General features: G+C 46.1%; 1 long non-coding RNA gene across 1 annotated transcript; it reads right to left on the reverse strand.

The window, feature by feature from the left end:
• Positions 1-5,329: 5,329 nt before the first annotated feature.
• Positions 5,330-17,376, reverse strand: LOC309636029. The gene is made up of 2 exons (XR_014249194.1): positions 12,808-17,376; positions 5,330-12,490 (listed from the first exon to the last, which is right to left on the reverse strand). It is a non-coding gene; the product is annotated as an uncharacterized lncRNA (long non-coding RNA).
• Positions 17,377-20,431: the final 3,055 nt, after the last annotated feature.

The following is a 20,431-nucleotide window of genomic DNA, read 5'->3' on the forward strand; positions in this document are numbered from 1 at the left end:
ATATATATATACAATGGAATACTACTCAGCCATAAAAAGAATGAAATAATGCCATTTGCAGCAACATGGATGGACCTATCATACTAAGTGAAGTAAGCCAGACAAATATCATATGACATCGCTTCTATGTGTAATCCAAAAAATAGTACAAATGAACTTATTTACAAAACAGAAATAGACTCACAGGCATAGAAAACAAACTTACGTTTACCAAAGGGGAAGTGGGGGAGAGATAAATTAGGAGTTTTGGATTAACAGACACACACTAATATATATAAAATAGATAAATGACAAAGACCTACTGTATAGCACAGGGAACTATATTCAGTATCTTGTAATAACCTATAATGGAAAAGAATCTGAAAAAGAATATATATATAAATATACATATAATATATATAAATATTTTATATAGAGAGAGAGAAAATCTTACTTTGCTATATACCTAAGACTAACACAACATTGTACATCAACTATACTTCAATTTAAAAAAAAGAGTATGAAGCAGAGGCCCTCACTGGCAGAACCAGTATCAGGACCGGTGAGTAGAATTCCCACTACATGGCGGGAGTTGCCTGACTTGTGAAATTCATACCCTCATTTTCATGAGGGCTGTGCTGATTTTTCTGGCCTGGCCTACTCAGGTCAGAGCTTGATTCTATGGCTGGGCTGGTTAATTTAGTCATTTTGTAAACCTTAGCCGTGTCAGAGCTGTGCAATTGGCTATTAAAAGGCAGACAATAGCCTCATCCATCTGAATTATAACTGTGCACCGACAAGGCACGTGGTGCTAGATAACGCGCCATAAATGTCCAAAATGCTGAGAAAAAATGTGGGACGATCGGGGTCAGAGGCCCATGTCACAGTGTTGCCAGCTTGCCATGTGGCTCCAGAACTCGGGCCTGTGTCCAGCGCTGAGTTCCCGACACTCCGCTGACTCAGGATGTCAACGTTTGAGCCTTGCCAGGCAGCTTCTCCACAGGGCCCTGAGCCTTCTCCTCCCTCCCGCCTCGCCTGAACTGGCCTGCAGCTCAGCACTAGGGAGTGTCAAAATATCTGAGCCTGTGGAGGGTGACAAATCCAAAGCCTGTGAGGGTGACTCCTTTTGGGAAAGTTTATCCCGCAATTAATGACATCACAATTCTCTAGTCTCCCAGCTTGGCATTGTCAAAGTCATCCTCGTAGTCTCTACCTCTACAGGCTGTGGCATCACAACCTACAAACTTGGTGAAGCCCCACGTAGGAAAAACCCTTCCCGTGACTTTGCCAATCCCCTTTTTGGATCTTTTTCCCTTTCAAAGCCAAGCTCTTCTGAGAATATTCTACACTCATGGCCACCACTTTCTCACCTTCTCTTTGCTTCTCAGTTGTGGGTGTTTTGAAACTGCTGCTGAAATTGCTGTCCATAAAGTCACAGCAATGGGGTGGCGCACTCATCACCATATGGCTTGGGTCCACACCCCACCTGAACTTTGTAGCATCTCGTTTTGACATTGTGTCCCTGAATTCCCCTCTTCTGTTGGCTTCCGTGACATGAACTCCAGCCTCGTTCTCTTAACACTGGCTCCTCCTTCTCAGCTCCTCTCTCCCTCACATGCCAGGCTTTTCCTGGTTCCGCTTTGGTGCTTGTGTCCCACCCAACACACTTCCCATGAGCAATTGCATTCTGTTCCTGTGGCTTCAGCTGCCACTTGCAAGTTGACAGTTCCCAAATGGACATCTCCTCTAGACTTTATCTACTTGCCACTGGACATTGTCTCCTGAGTGTTCCACACACACCTGAAGTGCAAGTCCAAAGCAAAATGGGAACCCTTCTCTTGGATTCCCACTGGATTTTCCATCACAGTTACTCCTATCAGCAACCACTTGTTTGCCTAATTCACAGCATCTGACTCATCCCTGTGCCTTTGGACTGTTGCAAGAATTTCCTCATTCGTATCTCTGCTTCCAGTCTTTCTGTCTTGTGGTCCCTTCTCTACTCCAGTCATAGATTTGACCTTGACCCTCCTATTTGGCAGTTCCTACCATCTACAAGATACAGTCCCAGTGCTTTTACATGGCCCTTGGGCCATTCATGGTCCACCACTAGCTGGCCCTCCCATCCTCTGTTCTAACCCCATCTGCATCCCCCATCCTGTTGCAGTCACCAGACTCCTTATTTTCTGTTCCTCAAACATGCCATACTTTGCCCAGATTGATGCCTATTGAATTCCTGTGCACTTTCCAAGTTTACCTTCTTTGAAAACTTTCCCTGGCTCCCTTGTCTCATTGTCTGCATGCCTAGAGCACTTTGTAATGTCTCTCTTGGGCACTTAGGGAGTGTTAGAACTGGAAAAAAGAAAGGACGTCTCTCTCTTTCCTCACGTCTGTAGCCCCTCAAGCAAGTGAATTGGGCCTTCATCTTCTGAGCCGCCAGCACAGCACCTGGCCTTGAGTAAGTGCCCCATGAAAGGACAGTATGCTGGTGTCCACCGAGAAGAAAAGACAAATCAACTTGAAAGCTTAGAGGGGAGCTGGGCTTCAGGGAGGAGACCAGGAAGAGCTGGGTCGGCAACCTCTTCTCTCTGCAGTGCAGCCAATAGAGGCTACAGCATCTCTAGCAACAGTGCGTGCAGAGTGACTCTCCACATGGAACATTTAAACTCTGGGGTCTAAGGGAATGTAGCCTGTCTATTTTTTGTATTTGAGAAAGCAGGGCAGTATAGTATAAATTAAGAGAGAGACCAAGGCAGAGTACTGTCCTCTGTAAATTCCCTGGGCCTGATGGAGGCAAGCTTTCTATCTTGGGCTCAGTACTTTATCACCTAGTCATACTTCCTCCTCTCTTCCCCAGGCAGAACTATTGACACAGGAAACTACGTTTGTATATATTAACACAGAAACCAATGAACAAATGCTGTGTTCCTGTGCAAATAGGCAAACTTCCTTATGCAGACAGGGATCAGCGACATTTGGCTCAGAAACATTTGGTTTTTAGAAATATTTAACAGACACAGGTCCAGATGACGTGCCGGCTGCTGCACCCTCCTCTGACGACAGCCCCGTGCCTGGACACCCCTGCTTTCCTCAGTCTCCCTGCTGTGCTCTGAGCATTTCTGTGGTCACTGTCCTTAGCTTCCTGGAAGCTAACATGTTCTTTAGTGAGTGTGTGTCAGATCCGTGCACTCTCACTTAACAGTGAGAGGGGATGGGTTATGCATGTGTTGTCAATGAATGAGGGTCATTCAGTCAACATCATCAGCCACCTAGGCACATGCCAGGCTCTGGAGCCATGGAAGGTGGGGCTACAAATATGCATGAGGCAGCCTGGAGGAGCTCAGTGCTTATAAGGGAGACCTGTATTTGATGGTAAGATTATGTACAAAAAGGCCTTTCTCTGTGCTGTATCATGTAGTGAAATATAGGGAACAAGCAAATGTCCTACAATCAGGGAAAGCTAAATAACATGCTATGACAGGCTCCTGGGCTGCTATTTTAATAGTATTGGGATTGCTCATGATCTGCTAAATACTGTGAAATCAGGATGTTGAACCATAGAGTATACGCTCCACTATTTGTAAGTGCACTTACCCAATCGTGGAAAAACAATAAACCAATATCCCTGGAAGGAAATACACCACTGATTATGGGATTATAGTGATTTTTTTTTTGTTCTTTTTATATTTTTCACATTTCCCAAGTTTTCTGTAATAAGCAGACATTGCATTTATAATCAGAAAAAGCTATTTTAAAAATCTCTTCATGCCTAGGTGGAAAAGACTGTCCACGGAGGTCCTTAGGGGTCCCCTGGGTTCTGCTCTCCTGTCAAGGAAACCTGGTTCTAAGAATTCCTGTAGAAGAGCTACCTAAAAGCAAAATGAAGGGGAAACAGAATGTGCACATTCCTAAGCTTCTGATACATCTTGCAAAACCACTTTCCAGCAAGGCTGTGCTGACTGACCTTCTCCTCCAACATCGCGTGAGAGGTGCAAAGGGTTGGAGCAGACACCTGGGTCCTGAGGGGATGGACGTTCTGACTGGTGACATTTAGTGGCAAGGCTACTTCCCTCCCACAGGACACTTGCTGATCTAGTCACCAGGGCTCCCGCTCAAATCCCATCTTATCTCCAAACACCCAGGCCTGGTTCAGAGATCAGAAATCCATGCATTTTGACAGAAGACCTCCAAGTACTGTCTTCCAGAGCAAATAAGTCCTACCATTGCTATGGGCTTTCCTGTGTCTCGGTTGGGAATGTTGGAGTCTGTCTGAACAGCTTGTTATCTCCAGAGTGATGATGTGACGTTTGTAGGAGGCTGGCTCTGTTGGCTGTCTGTCACTAGGACAGTGCTAAGAACTGAGGATGCAGGAAGCAAAGGGGTGCAGCAAAGAGAGCCCAGAGTGGGAAGCTGAGTGGCCTGGAGACCCTGGGCAGGTGACTGCCCCTTCCTGGGCTGCAGGTTCCTCACCTATGACATGTATTCTGAGGTCCTTCCTGCCTGAACATCCAGCCATTTTGCATGCTCTGGTACAAAGAGATGCTGTGTGAATTCTCAGGGCGCCCCCAGTGCCCAGATAAACTCCTCTGTGGGTTTGCTTGGTGTCATTCAAGTGTTCCAAGTTTTCATTGGCTTTGGACTTCAGATCATAGATTGTTTGAGCTCACAGTGTTAGGGTTGGGATCTGACTACGTCAAGGCTCTCAAATTACGGATGAGGAAACTGAGACCCAGAAGGATGGAGAGACTTGCCTAAAGTCCCAGGGCATTTGCAGGCCAGCTGAGAGGATGCCTGAAGCCCTCTCATCTGTGTGTGGAGCCCCTCACATCACCCTGCTTCCTCTCAATGTTGTATCTGAGCACTCCTCCTCGGGAGGAGCAGAGCCAGCTGGGACTCGAGCCCTGGGTTCCAAGTGTGATTTCCTTACACACGTGATGACCACCAGGATGCTGTCCTATGAGGCCAAGGCATGCACAGTAGGGCAAAGTGCTTCCTAATACCAAGCACCTGTGCGGAGGTTGTGCAATCAAAAGCCACAGAGGAGAAACCCCAGGACTTTGTCAGAAAGGAGAGAAGGGGACTCTCCTCTCCCAGGCCCTGCCAGACTCTTAGCAGAAGGTGGAGAGTGGGAAGAGAGGGAGGGGCAGGGATGGTCTGCCCCAGCCCTCCCGTGTCGGTTGTGAGCCTGGGCACTGAGGCCTTTGGCCCTGCCACCACGAAGCTCCCAGGATGTCATGGTAGAGGGGCGTGGGGCTAAGAGTGGGGTTTTGGCAGTGGATTTCTCTCCATCATTTTCTAGCAAGTCGAGCTGCCTGAGTTAGAAGGCAGATCCCCCAGCCTTGCTGTCTGTTCTTGAGAATGTGAATTCCACCTTGAATCACACAATGGGCCGTGGGATGCAGCCTGGTGTATTACACAAATTTCTCAAAAAAATTACCGAAGCCCATTCAAGAAAAAATAGACAACTGAATAGCTCTATTACTGTTAATGACATTAAAATTAAAAACTTCTCACAAAGAAGCTCCCAGGTCTGAATGACTTCACTGGTGAATTCAATCAAATATTTAAGGAAGTAATAACATCAGTCCTACAGTTGATTTTTGTATATGGTATGAGGTAGATTCCAACTTTAGTCTTTTTGCATGTGACTATCCAGTTTCCCAGCACCATTTGTTGAAGAGATTGTTCTTTCCCTTTTGAATGGACTTGGCAGCCTTATCAAAAATTAGTTCATCATAGATATATAAGCGTATTTGTGGATTCTCAATTCTATTGTCTTTCTTTATGCTAGTACCACACTGTTTGGGTTACTGTAGCTTTGTAGTGAGTTTTGAAATCAGGAAGTGTGACTCAGACACATATTCTATTATTCCTGCCCATATCATGTGCTGGTGACCTGCTAGCCTCCAGGGCGCCCCTTGAACTTCTGGTCCTGAGCCTAAGATAGGCACAAGCCTAGGAGGCCTGCTTTTTCTTCCTTCCCTCAGGCTCCTCTCTGGGGTGTGTGTGTGGGTTGGGGGGGGAGGGGGGAGAATATATTATGAAACTTGGATACTTTTGAAAGTGAAAGGGGATTTGTATCCATTTTACAGGGCTTATATAACAAATTACCACAAACTTGGTGGCTTGAAACAATAGATATTTATTCTCTCATAGTTCTGGAGACCAGACGTCTGGAAACAAAGTATTGGCAGAACTGTGTTTTCTCAGAAGGCTCTTGGGGAGGCTCCTTCCTTTACTTCTCTAGCTTCTGGTGGCTGCAGGCATTCTTGGCTTCTGGCCGCATGACTCCAATCTCTGCTGCTGTCTTCCCATGGTCTTCTCATCTGTGTGTCTTCTCTTCTGTCTCTTATAAGGGCACTTATCATTGGATTTAGGGCCCAGTGGATAATCCAGGATGATCTCATCTTGAGATCCTTAATTACATCTCCAAAGACCCTTTTTTCCAAACAAACTTATGATTACCAAAGGAGAAAGCGGAAGGGGGTGGGTAATAAATTGGGAATTTGGGATTAAGAGATACACACTACTATATATAAAATAAACAACAAGGACCTACTGTATAGCACAGGGAACTATATTCAGTATCTTGTAATAACATATAATGGAAAAGAATCTGAAAAAGAATATATATATATGTAAAACTGAATCACTTTGCTCTATACCTGAAACATTGTAAATCAACTATACTTCAATAAAAGACAAAACAAAAACTCTTTTTCCAAATAAGTTCACATTTGCAGGCTACAGGGGTTAGGATGTGAGTACTTTTTTTTTTGGAGGGGGGTTGCATAATTCAACCCACTCTAGGATTTTACTAATAATTATACCAGGACAAAAGATATAATACCAGGACTCTCCCCAGCAAAGTAGGGCATATGGTCACCTAGACTGAAGACCCTGGAGTTTACCTTACATGAAAGGACTGCTCTTTTCTTCCATAGCATAGGGCAGAAGCACCCTCCCTCTCACTCCACCCTACCATGCTTCCTTGTGCTAGGCCAGAGTCTGGCCCATGTGGCCTTCCAAACCTGAGGATTCCTCTTACAGAGGTGGCGTCTCAATCACTGTCTCTCCATATCACTGAGAGGCAGGGGGGAAAAGAACTCTGATCCCTTGTGTGCCTCCCATCTAAAGCTTCCCGTGCTCCTATAATAGGCACACCAGGTGTCAGAGAATCCATGTGGTTCCTGACCTGTGCCAGATGTGTTCCCTTGTCTTTCCCTAGAAGTCGGGGATGGATCCAGCCCTCCTGATGTTTGCTTCTCCTCTCAGAACTCAAGGGAGGGGTGAGAGTGGGGGAGGGCTGGGAGATAAGTCCATCTGGAGGCAGAGCAGGGGATACAGGTTTCAGAGGGAAAGCAGAGAGAGGTTCTAGGTTTGGTCTTCTGCAGAAGGAGACAAGGGAGGCCGAGAGGGTAGATGGCCCGGGAGGTCTGGGAGGATGGGGAGAAACGAGAGGGGTGGAGTGAAATCTGGGCACCTGGGGGTAGGGGCTGAAAAAGGGGACCTAGGAAATTCCAGAGGCACATTTCTCTTTGTCACCTAGATGCTGGTTTTGTGGTCCCTTACATGGCATTGCAGGGACTTCTGGTACAGTTTTACCTCTATGATGTCCTGCTTTAAGAAACCAACATTCTGTGATTCTGTGGGGGTAATAATAGAGGAACGCCCCTTCTCAACCACAGGTGGTCAGATGACACATGCTGGACAATTAGAGCGTCTCATAACATTAGACGTGCTTATTAGCTCAGGGTCGGCGTGTGACACAGCAGGGCCAACCAGAGCCCACTTTTCAGGAACTGAGGATGGATGTTGGGGAAGGAGTACTCTGTCTGTCTATGTGTACTGTGCGGGCTGTGTGAGCAGGGGCTTCTGTACAACCTCCTGCTGTCTCACGGAGAGAATGTGTCTGAAGCCGAAGCCAAGTGGAGGCCTGCAGAGTCTAGAGGTGACTAGGGAGTGTCGAGGACCTTATTTGAACTCCTGGGCCCAACCACACCTCAAAGTCCTGGTTGTGGGCTTTGAGGGCGGCAAGCCCATAAGTTTGCTTTGAGTAGTGTGTCTTTTGATGGCCACAGAATCTTTGACAGGGCTCCCCTGGAGAGGTAGGGTGGCCCCCAGGTGGTTGGCTAAGCCAGAGGCCTGTGGGCAAGAACTGGGTACCAAGGAGCACCATCAATGGGGCTGTGGGGTGTGGTGGAGCAGAGAGCAGAAATGGACCCTGAGGAACTGGAGGAGGAGATGCTTATTACCGCATGATCTCATTTCATACTCACTCAGCCTTAGAGGTGGGCACTGCTCCTATCCCAATGAGAAGACCAAGGCTGCAGAAGGTGAAGGCCGAGGCCACCCTGTAAGCAAGCAGCAGGACTGGAGTCCAGGCTCACTCCTCCCCATGTCAATTTTCCAGTTAACGAGGCAGTGATCTCTGTGCCCTCACAGCCTCCTCCACCCAGCTAGCTGCCTCCTGAATTATCCTGCTGCACAGACCTCATTACCACCAGAGCAGGGAGCATGGCTCCAGCCTCAATGCATACCTCGGCTGCTAATGAGCACCCTAATTTGATTGGCTCCAAATGAATGTGACGCAAAATTACAAGATGCCAGAAGACACTGCCATAAATCGAATGAGTTGGCTTCAATTTATTATGTTTTGAATTCAATTAGATTTCTCCTCCAATCTGCTCTGAGTATTAATCCAGCTGCTGGCTAGAGAGTGATACCTGGAAGGGGCTGTTATCATTGAATTCCAGCCTCAGCCATTCAGCTTGGGCTCGGGCCACAGCGCTGGACGGAACACCTCAGCCTGGGCGTGGGAAGGTCAAGGAAGTTCAAGGCCATCTGCCAAGCCTCCCGCCAGCCAGCGAGTCTGCATATTTCCTGTTGGGGAAGGGATTTAAAGCAACGTACCCGATTAAAATGGTTTTCAATTATTTTTAGTGCACAAACACTTCAAAAGGCTACATAGAAGGGAGTGTTGGAGTCATGGACTTTGTCATGTGACAGGCAGCAAGGGACATGGTGACCCGAGGTCTGGGCTCAGCCAGGCCACAAACTCTCTATGTGACCAGGGTAAATCTCCAACCTCTCCCAGCCTTGATTTCCCCATTTGCCAATTGAGGGAGTTGGACTCCAAGAACGATTTTGATAGCCTTAAATTCTGTGCTGCACACCCACGCACCCTGTCCCCCTCCCGCTGTCATTCTCTGGCCCATTTGCCCTGGGAACCTGACCTCTTCAGTCTGCCTCAGTGGCTCCCACATCTTGGTCCTAGTGCTGCCCCTTGGCTCATAGGGAAGCTGGGCAATGATTATTTACTTTCCTGGAGAAGGAGCAGCCACTAGGGAGGGATGGGGTCCCTGTCACTTCAGGTGGTTAAGACGGTCTGGAAAGCCCGGGACTGATAAAAAAGGGATGCCGATGACCTCAGGGATCTTCCCAAACTTGGACACCTAGGGGCTGTGACCTCTAAGTCAATAGAAAATTCGGGTATGAAGAAGCCAGGCCTGGATTCTGGGCAACTGGAGATGGGGATCTAGGCCAAGAGTCAGAGGACCAAGTCAGGCCCCAGGAAAGCAAAGGTGAATGGGATCCTGGCCAGCTGCTCTCAGGTGGCTTCCATTCATCTCCCAGGGCCAGAGCTGGCCAGAGCAGAGAGATGAGCGTGGTGTGGTCAGTGTTCCGGACAGACGCCGGAGACAGATGAGCCCTATGTCTGCGAAACAGATAAATGGGGGAGGGGCAGGTCTTCTTGTGAGAACTAAGGTACCTTGCTGTCTCCTGTAGAAAGGGGGTTGACAAGAGGTCCATCCATTCATTCCTTCATCTATTTGTAATTGCTTTCTTTTTTTGGCTGCATCAGATCTTCGTTGCTGTATACGGGCTTTCTCTAGTTGCGGTGAGCGGGGGCTACTCTTCGTTGCGGTGCGCAGGCTTCTCATTGCGGTGGCTTCTCTTGTTGCGGAGCATGGGCTCTAGGTGTGCGGGCTTCAGTAGTTGTGGCTCGCGGGCTTAGTTGCTCCGTGGCATGTGGGATCTTCCCGGACCAGGGCTCGAACCTGTGTCCCCTGCATTAGCAGGCGGATTCTTAACCACTGTGCCACCAGGGAAGCCCGGTTTGTTTTTAAAGCCTTGGGACATCTATCTTTTATTGAAACTTGTGACATAGCAGGTCAAACTCCTAGAGGTTCAGCCTAGCAGATAAGAAACAAGGTAGTTTGCTTCTCAAAAAGCGTAACTTAAATGCTAATAAAGATGATTTCAAATCATCTTCATTGTATTTGACCCTAAAATTTCATCCCAAATGGAGTCACAATACTAGCTTAGGCCGTTCATCCAAATATCAATATTTAATGATCTTTCACTACCACAGTATATCTTGTCATCGACGTAATGCGTACAAATAGGAACAAATCAAGTAGGACAGAAGAGTTTATGATGAAAGAAAACAGTTGCCAACCTCACTTCTCCCCAGTCCTGGTCTCACTCTCCAGAAGCAGACTTCTTTTAAACATTTCCATTTTTAGTCCTTCTGGTGGATACCTCCATAACTCTAAATAGCATGCATGTGTAGTCTTATTTCTTGATCCATTATCTGTAGAAAATTTATTGACCCCTACAGTGGAAAAAAGAAATTGCTTCATAGATATGCCTCTCCTTCCTCCCTTCATTTTCCCAAGTTTAATGGTTTCCCATAATTTCTTTTAGTTCCACTGTTATTTACTTTTATAACTACACTGTGTAATTATACCTTGATCCTGCATTTCATCAACCTCAGTCAAGGTAATGGACCGTGGCAGCCAGTTTTGGTCTGTTCCCATACTCCCCACCCCTCTTTCTTTTGGGAGGGTATCTTCCTTTCTCTCCTGGGGCTAGGCTGGAGTGTGCTCCTGGCCGGCCAGTCAGTGCACTCCATCTCTTTAGCCATGGCAACTGCCTCAGTACTGGGCATGTTCCCTAACCCAGGCCATTAAGCATCTTCCCCAGGCCTTTTACTACTAAGACTTCTTTCTTTTTCTCTGGGACTACCTCTAGCAGGTAAATGGAACATTTACTCTTGTAGGGTCCTTCTGGGCCACCATGTGGAGAAATCCTGCCAGAGAAACACAACCCAGAGGCCAACAGTTGTGAGACGGGGAGCTAACGAGAGAGAGAGAGAGAGAGACTGAGTTCTGATGATGGGAAAGACTGCTGGATCCATCTCACCTGAAGCCTAGTTTGCCTTTGACCTTCATGGCTACATAAGCCTAAACATTTCATCATTAGCTCTAACCCACTGTATTAGCTTTCTGACTAAAACAGGGCTAATCACAGCATACTGAACACCCCGTCGCATATAAGATGAGTATTAGCAACTGTATTTCCTGTATTATTTGCCTACCACTGCTGTAACAAATTACCACAAATTTAGTGGCTTAAAATTTCACAAATTCTACAGTTCCGGAGGTCAGAAGTCTGAAATGGGTCTCACTGGGCTAAAGTGTTCACAGGGCTGTGTTCCTCCTTCTGGAGGCTCTAGTGGAGAATCTGTTTTCTTGCCCTTTCCAGCTTCTTATGACTGCCTGCCTTCCTTGACTTGGTACCTCTCCATCCGTCTCCATCACTAGCAATGGTGGGTCCAGTCCTTCTCACATGACGTCACTCTGACCTCCTCTGCTGCCTCCATCTTCCCCGTTTAAAGATTGCTGGGATTCCACTGGATAATCCAGGATGCTCTTTTTCTACCTGAATTTCCCTTTGCCACTGTGATGTTCTTTCTGACACTGCTTCCGACACCCAATATGTGGTATCTTTTCCAACACCAATCAATTCTCCAGTTCTCCAAGATCAACACCAAATTTCTGATTCTGTGACACAACTCAGTGCCCTACGATTCAATTCAATTCTGACACTAACTACCCAAAGTAAGCACAGACCCCACAGTTTTAAGGGTTCTGTACCTCAGGCTGACCTCAGTTCAGTTGCTAGTCACAGGTACTGCATCTCCGTCTCCAGGTTACCCACACTTCTGTCCAGATGCTACAAATTTGAAGTTGTTTGAAGTTACCAACTATAATTTTGGGTTTCCGTGCTTCTCCTTTCAGCCCCATCAGTTTTTTCATCACCTATTTTGAGGCTCTGTTGTTCGGTGTGTACACATATAGTATTGTTATGTCTTCCTCCTGAATTGATCCTTTTATCATTTTATAATGTCCCTCTTTGCTTCTAGTAATTTTCCTTGTTCTGAAGTTCCCTTTATCAGATATTGATATATATACACACCTAATTTTTATTTTTTTCCTTCTTTTTTTAAAAAAAAATTTATTTATTTATTTATTTATTGGCTGCATCGGGTCTTAGTTGTGGTGTAGGGGCTTCTCTCTAGTTGTGGTGAATGGGCTTAGCAGTTGCAGTGCATGGGCTTAGTTGCCCTGTGGAATGTGGGATCTTAGTTCCCTGACCAGGGATCGAACCAGTGTCCCCTGCATTGCAAGATGGATTCTTAATCACTAGACCACCAGGGAAGTCCCCCCTAATTTTTTTTTTTTTTAAAGATTTATTTATTTATTGATTGATTGATTGTTATGTTGGGTCTTCGTTTCTGTGCTAGGGCTTTCTCTAGTTGCGGCAAGTGGGGGCCACTCTTCATCGCGGTGCGCGGGCCTCTCACTATCGTGGCCTCTCTTGTTGCGGAGCACAGGCTCCAGACGTGCAGGCTCAGTAGTTGTGGCTCACGGGCCTAGTTGCTCCACGGCATGTGGGATCTTCCCAGACCAGGGCTCGAACCCGTGTCCCCTGCATTGGCAGGCAGATTCTCAACCACTGTGCCACCAGGGAAGCCCCCCCCACCTAATTTTTAAATTCGTGTTTGCATTGTTTTTCCCCATCATTTTATGTTCAATCTACCTTTTTCATTGAATTTGAAGTGAGATTTTTGTAAATAGCATATAGTTGGGTCTTTTTTGTTCCTTTTCATTTAACTTCCATTTTGCTAATTTCTGTCATGCTTGGTGCATTTAGACCATTTAATTTAAGGCAATTATTGAGATGTTAGGGATTAAATCTGCTGTTTTATTATTTGTTTTATGTTTGTTTTCTGTGGTTCTTATGTTTCTCTTTTCTTGCCTTCTTATGGGTTATTTGAACACTTTTTAGGATTCTATATTGGTTTGTTTATTAGGTTTAAGAGTGTATCTCTTTGTATAGTGGTTTCTCTGGACATTACAATACATATATGTCTTATCAAAGTCTACTAGTATCAATATTTTACCATTCTGAATGAAGTGTTGAAACGTTACCTGTTTGCAGCCTCTGTCATGCCTGCTAAGTGTGTGAAGAGAACCTCTCCCACCTCCTCTGGAATCCTCATATACACTTGGCACTGCAGAAATGTGTTGAACTCCTTCATTCATTAATGGCCCTCCCTCCTCTTTGCTTCTGCCCTATGGGCTTTATTCATTTTAAATTTACAAGATTAAATTTCAGGCTATCTTCAGAAGAATAGGAGGTGAAGGAATAAAAGAATGGAAAGCTCAAAGGGCCCTTTAAGAGGCATGCAGTGGGAGGATCCTGGACTTTGGTTCTGGGCAGATCCGATGCCCCATGAATTGGCACTGCTCAGTCACCCATCGCGTGGCCTGGGTAAGTGCGTGATCACACCAAGCTCCAGTGTTGTCTTGGCAGCTCACATTGTTGCTGGGAAGATGAGTGAGAGGGAGTGTGTGAGGAGTCTGGTTTGGTGCCTGGCACAGAGAGATGCCCTATTCATGGCTCACTATCTTTACACCTGCACCATGGTCAAAAGCTGAGTGCTGGGAAGATGCAGCACATCCCTGTGGGGTGACCACGGGCCTCTTTCACTGGTGGTTCCTGAAACAGTCTGACTAAACCACCTTTGGTGCCAGGGAATGTCCCAGGAAAGGAGGTGTGTGGCCCTTGGAGGGGACTGCTTCCTGACGGCTGAGCCGAGTAAGGGAGGGGGTCGGGGCCATTTTAAGAAAGTCACTGCCGGACTTCCCTGGTGGCGCAGTGGTTAAGAATCTGCCTGCCAATGCAGGGGACATGGGTTTGATCCCTGGTTCAGAGAGATCCCACATGCCGCGGAGCAACCAAGCCCGTGTGCCACAACTACTGAGCCTGCACTCTAGAGCCCATGAGCCACAACTACTGAAGCCTGTGCGCCTAGAGCCCGTGCTCCACAACAAAAGAAGCCACTGCAATGAGAAGCCCGTGCACCGCAACGAAGAGTAGCCCCTGCTCCACACAACTAGAGAAAGCCCGCGTGCAGCAACGAAGACCCAACACAGCCAAAAATAAATAAATAAATTAATTAATTAAAAAAAAAAAAAGAAAGTCACTGCCCACTACACTCTATCCCTTGGGGACTCACCCTCCCCATTTCAAACAGTAAAACCACCACATCCACCCTCATTACATGCAGTTTATATATAACGACATGAGTTATATATAACTACTATAAAACAACAAGTTCCCTAGTTGACATAATGTTACATGTTGTAGGCCTGGGATTAAAATACCTACATATTTCGTCAAAAGATGTTTTTCGTAGCATTTGCGAAGTTTGGAGCTCCTAATGGTTTCTCATGTTGCAAACATTTTTACAGGCCCTGGAAAAACTCAGAGGACCTGCATTCTGGGCTTGCAACAGATGAAACAGCCCTGCCAGTGTTCTCAGGAGGATGGTGGGGACCGGGCTCGCTGGGAGAGGGTCAGCCAGATGCCCACCACGCAGGAGGCAGGGCATCATGCCACAAGGATCGGTTTGCTGAGCACACCAACAGCAGGACTGAGCCACAAACCCACAGTGAGTGGCCAGTGAGCAGTGCACAGCAGGCTACAGCATCTGGGGTATCAGCGGGGTGAAATCCTGGCTTTGTTGCCTTCTAGCTGTGTGACTTTGGTCGCGTTACTTGCCCATCCTGATCCTCAAATGCTCTAAGGTCTTTTTACCTTTAGAACCTTTAGAACAGGAACAGCCACGAGGCTCTGGTTTGTTGGTTGCTGCCCCTTATTTAACTCCTTTTCTCAAATATAGGCGATTGGGTTGGCTTAAAATGGGACATTTCTGGGCACTCTCCTCACCCTGACTTGGAGGCTGTGAGGAAACCCACTGTGCGGAAGGAATGGGGGAAACTTGCGGCTGGAACTGTGTTTTATTGGCAAAGGGAAGGGGAGATCATGTGCTTGAGTTATAAAGAATGAGGATCACACACCTTTTCATAGATTGAAGACATTCCTGAGCTCTTTATCTGCCCTGTTGCAACTCCTAAATTGCTAAAGCCTTATGCCTCCAGGTTGGCCTGACGTGTGGTCTCCATCCTGGTGGGGGTGAATGAGCCTGAAGTGTTCCTCGGCTGAATGGAAAAGCGAGGCCATCTGGGACCTGCCCAGCATCTCACTGTGGGGACTGACAAGCATGGGCATCATCAGTGAGCACTTCCTGAGACCCAGCAGGGCAGCAGGGGAGGCATGGGAGCTCCTGCCTGCTTGGTACTGGGCTGACCCAGTCGGGGTTTGGGAGGGCCGTGCCCAAGAGAGCTGCACCCTGGCCGGGAACACGCCCAGCCTGCCAGCACTCGGCCCAGGGGAGAGGCCAGGCTGGCACAGGAGGGCAAGGTTATGGGGTGGTCATGGCCTGGGGGCCCTTCCTAGCAGGTGAGTCCAAGCCAGGGGTTATTTCTCTCCTGAAAGTGAGGTCCAAATATGGGGTTACTATTGTTATTGCCGTTTTATTATTGCTAGTGTTGGAAATACACATTGAACAATGTTGTGGGCATCGGAGATTAAACATGAATGAGGCAAATTCCTCTCTTATGAGGCTCACATTCCAGAGGGGGAGACAGACACCCTTCCCCCTAATAAACAGACAATGGCTACAAAATGTAGTAATTTCCCTGAAGAGAAAAACCAAGGGACAGAGAGAAAATAATGGTGATGGGGTGGGTTAGACTTTAGGAAGGGAAATGAGGAGTGGTCCCTGCACAGGAGTGAGGGGGAGGAAGCTGAGGCTCAGAGAAGTAAAGTTACTTACCCCAAGGTCACTTCCTGGTAATGGCAGGGCTAGCGGGCTGTCCCTCTCCACTTTGTCTTGCTCATCATGTCGACCTGTTGGGACCAGGGTCTGAGCTGGGGCAGAAACTATGGCACTGCGGGTGTGTGGCCCTAGTGGAGAAGGTTAAGGGGCCCCATGCAGGCCGAAGCCTGAGCCTTCTGTGCTCAGCCTTCAGAGTAATAACTCAGTCCTGCATCCTGTCCCACTCCCAAGTCTCCAGGCTTTTCCTGGCTCTCCTCTGGTGGGCTCAGGAGTTAAGACCTGCGCTTCACAAAATAATGACTGAGAAGTCAGATTTTAAAGGAGAACTTGGAGAACACCACCCTTATTTTATGAAGGAGAAACAGGTCCAGAGAGGGTGGGTGATTTGCCTAAGGTCACACAGCTGACCTGGAGTAGTCTCCCAAGAGGTCCCTCAGTGCTCTTTCCCCTTGTGTGGTTATATTCCCTTCTAGGAAACTTACAAGGACCCAAAGGAATGCATCACTAATGGTGTGATTTTGTGGAAGGTGGGAGTGAGCTATAGGAGGCATGGACACAGCCTACTAATGGCATAATATGAAATTAGCCATAATATGAAATTAGCCATTATGATGTCTGAGTTCTGGGCCTTGCACATTGTTGGCACTCTACCAAAGTTTGCTAATTGACTGCATGAATGCTGAGGTGTGGGGATGTCTTCCTACTTTCTCATCCTCAGAGGACACTCTTTATATACTCAGGGTGGGGGAGGTGTACGGGGAGTCAACTTTCACCTATTCATGCTGATTATATGCTCCTGCATGCACACGTGCACACACACACACACACACACCCCGGACTTCTCAAGCTTTTGAAGCCAGCAAGGAACATAGCCAGGCCTAAGATAATATTTGTTGGCCTCTGTTTTCTTGTGCTTTAACAGAAAAAAACTATCCTCCAAGCCCACAGCTGTGGAGATCTTCCTGGGCAGTGCTCAGTCTTTAATCACGTTCTGGAGGACAGGATGATCTGTGACTCAGGAATCTGCTTGGTTGATAACTCAATTCTGCCACTGGGCCACATTTATAAACAGTGATAGTGCACCCCATTGAAACCCAGAATCCAATTAGGGCTAAGGGCTGCATCATTTCTCATCCCTCAGTCTGCCTTCCATAGCCCCTGACCATCCATCTTCCTTGGCTGAAGGTTCCCTGTGGTCTGCAGGGCAAACTTCTGAACCTCCCACTGGCTGCTCATCAGGCTGCTCTCCTGACGCTCACAGCAGCCACAGGTATTGGAGTCAAATCTTGAGGGGACAGGCTTTTTTTTGGTCTCTGGGACTGGGGCACACAGGACAATTCCGGGCTTTCAGTGAGTGGAGGCATTTCATTACCTCTATCCGTTCTAGTCTTGGAGGTCCTGGGTATTTTCAAAAGCTCACCCAGCCTGAGAGCCGTTTGCGTGAAGCTGCGTGGATTGCTTCTTGGCAACAAATGTTGAAGCAGAGACTGCTAGAAAATCAGGTGTTAGGATTTTAGCAATACAGAAAGCAGACCCCAAAGAGTTTTAATCAGCTTCATTTATACAAAAATGTGCAATGTGCCATTAGATAATGCAAATGTGCCATTAGATAATGCAAATGTGTCATTAGATAAGGGCTACATGGCTTTGCATCAGGCCATAAGATCAAAAGTTTATGAATTTTTCTGAGATTCATACTCACTTCTCAATTCTAGGACTATTAAGGTCCTGCCCACCCCCCACCTCCACCCCCCCGGAAATGTCTGAAGGACTACATTTGTCCCAAGGGCTCAGCCTCCTCATTTTATGAACTATTTAGATAAGGAACAGCAAATATCTTTCAACTTGCCTGTCCGCTCCAATAGATTGGTGGTGGCTGCTCTAAAAGTTGGGTCTAGAAGGATTCTGAGTCCTAATTGGGCACAGAGGGGAAGAATGCCACGTTCAATTAGCAAAGCCCTTTCTGCCTGCTGGAGGGTGAGAGGTGGCACGTGCGTCACATGATTTGCTATCTTCCCACTGAACCACTCTAAATTCTGAAAGGGGTTTTAAAATCAGATAAATAGATCCAGCCCTCAAGTTCTTCTCAGGATAACAGGGCTGAAGAGCGGCAAGTACTCCCAGTCAACAGACGATGCCTTTGTTGAGGCAGATGTAAGCATCAGCGTGCCATACTAGCCAAGCACATGGGCTTGGACAAAGCCTGCTTCTGACACTTAACTGCTGGGTGGCAGTGGGCTAGTCATCTCAATGCTCTGAGCCACAGTATCTGTAAAAAGAAGATAATACCTATCTCACAGGGTAGTTGTGGTCACTAAATGACATCAGATTTTGAAGCATTAGATGCTTACCTTATAATTATCATTGGTGTAGAAACACAGGCAGGTCTCTAAACTTTGCCTTGGGTACAGAGAAGATCCCACAGAGAGGCCCTGTTCTGAATTGCAAGTGGTGCACGGCAGCCTTCAGTAGAAGAAGACAGAGGCCATTCAGCACAGAAGAGGACATTCTGCCCCTTTGGTTAGGGAAATCTGAACTAGGGGTTAGAAAAAAAATTAGGGTCAACATTCAAAACAACTTTCCTGAAATAAAGGAAGACTTGAATGTACTGACTGAAAGGAGAGTTGATACAGAGTGGTCAACACTGAGACAGATCCTAATAAATGAATGTTTGACTTTAAAGAAAAAAAATTCTAAGGGTATCCAGTGAAAAACCATCCCTTTAAAAGCCAAGTTAAAAAAATCCCCAAAACAAACAAATGAAAAATCACATAAAAATTCAAACCAAGAGGACTTCCAGAATGGCAAAATAAGACCTCTGAAAATATGCTCCTCCATTAAAGCAATGAAGATGCTGGCAAAAATTGTTGAAATCAACTTCTTCAGAGCTCTTGGAAAAAACCAAAGGTTTTCAACAATCTGAGTGTCATTTATTGAAGTGAAATGGCTGAATCATAATAAGAATAGCAAATTTTATGGTGTTTTAACTTGCCTTATTCCCATCCGCCTCTCAAGCTCCATTGTAGACTTGAAAACCAAAGGCCTCACAACCCTGGTAGCCGTGGAAACCAGCAGCCTGGCAGCCCCTGAAGAGGACAAAATGGTTTGGAACTTTCCAAAAAACCCCATCCCCAAAGAATTGTCACTATTTGATCTGACAGCTCCCTGGAAAAGCTCCCTTTTTAGGGATTACTTTTATTTGACATGGCTCAGAGCTTACTCTGTGCAAACAGCTCTAATCTGAGGACATTTGTCAAAAACAATCAGCGGCCTGGGGTGGCAATACCAGCTGGGGATAACAAGAAACTGATCAAAACGCTTAAAAGGAAAAACTGGGGAATGAGGTATTCATAGGGGCTTGGAAAAGCTGTGGCATATTCCCGGAATTCTAGAAGGCCGCATGAATGTGCTGTGTTGTACGTATGCCCAAGACCTGAATAGGGCTTAACCTCCAACTGACCTTGATGCACAGAGAAAGCAGGAAGTAAAGACGGAGGCAGAGTTGTAAGTGCAAGACTAGTATACTGAAAACCGTAAAACACCATTAAAAGAAATTAAAGAAGACATAAATAAATAGAAAGACTGCCTATGTTCATGGATTTGGATGGGTTAATATTGTTAAGACAGCAATACTTCCCAGCTGGTCTACAGATTCAGTGCAATCCCAATAAAAATCTCACCTGCCTTTTTCTTAGAAATTTGTAAGCTAATGCTAAAATTCATATGGGAATGCAAGGGACCCAGAATAGCCAATATAATCTTGAAACAGAAAAACAACGTTGCACACTTGCTTTTGCTAATTTCAAAACTTACTACAAAGCTATAATAATCAAGACAGTGTGGTACTGGAAATGGAATAGAATGAGGATCCAGAAACAAAACCCTCACATGTATGGTTAATTGATTTTTGCCAAGACAATTCAATGGGGAAAAAATGTCTTCAATAAATAATGCTGGGACAACTGGATGTCCACATGCAAAAGAATGAAGTTGGACCATTACCTCACACTATATACAAAAATTAACTCAAAATGGATCAAAATTCTAAATGTAAGAGCTATTAGAAGAAATTATAGGAGTAAATTTTCATGGCCTTGAACTTGGCAAAGGATTCTTACATATGACACCTAATGCAAGAGCAAGAAAACAAAAGCTAAGTAGACTGGATATCATCAAAATTAAAAACTTTTGCTTTTCAAAGAACCTTGTCAAGAAAGTCAAAAGATAATCCACAGAATAGGAGACAATATTTGCAAATCATAAATATGATAAGGGACTTGCATACAGAATATATAAACAATTTTACAACTCAACAGGAAATGACAAATAACCTAATGAAAACATAGGCAGAGGATTTGAATAAACATTTATCTAAAGAAGATATACACATGGCCAAAAAGCTCATGAAAAAATGTTCAA

This window comes from Balaenoptera borealis (genome assembly GCF_965194805.1).
Source record: "Balaenoptera borealis genome assembly, chromosome: 10".
NCBI classification, from domain to species: Eukaryota; Metazoa; Chordata; class Mammalia; order Artiodactyla; family Balaenopteridae; genus Balaenoptera; species Balaenoptera borealis.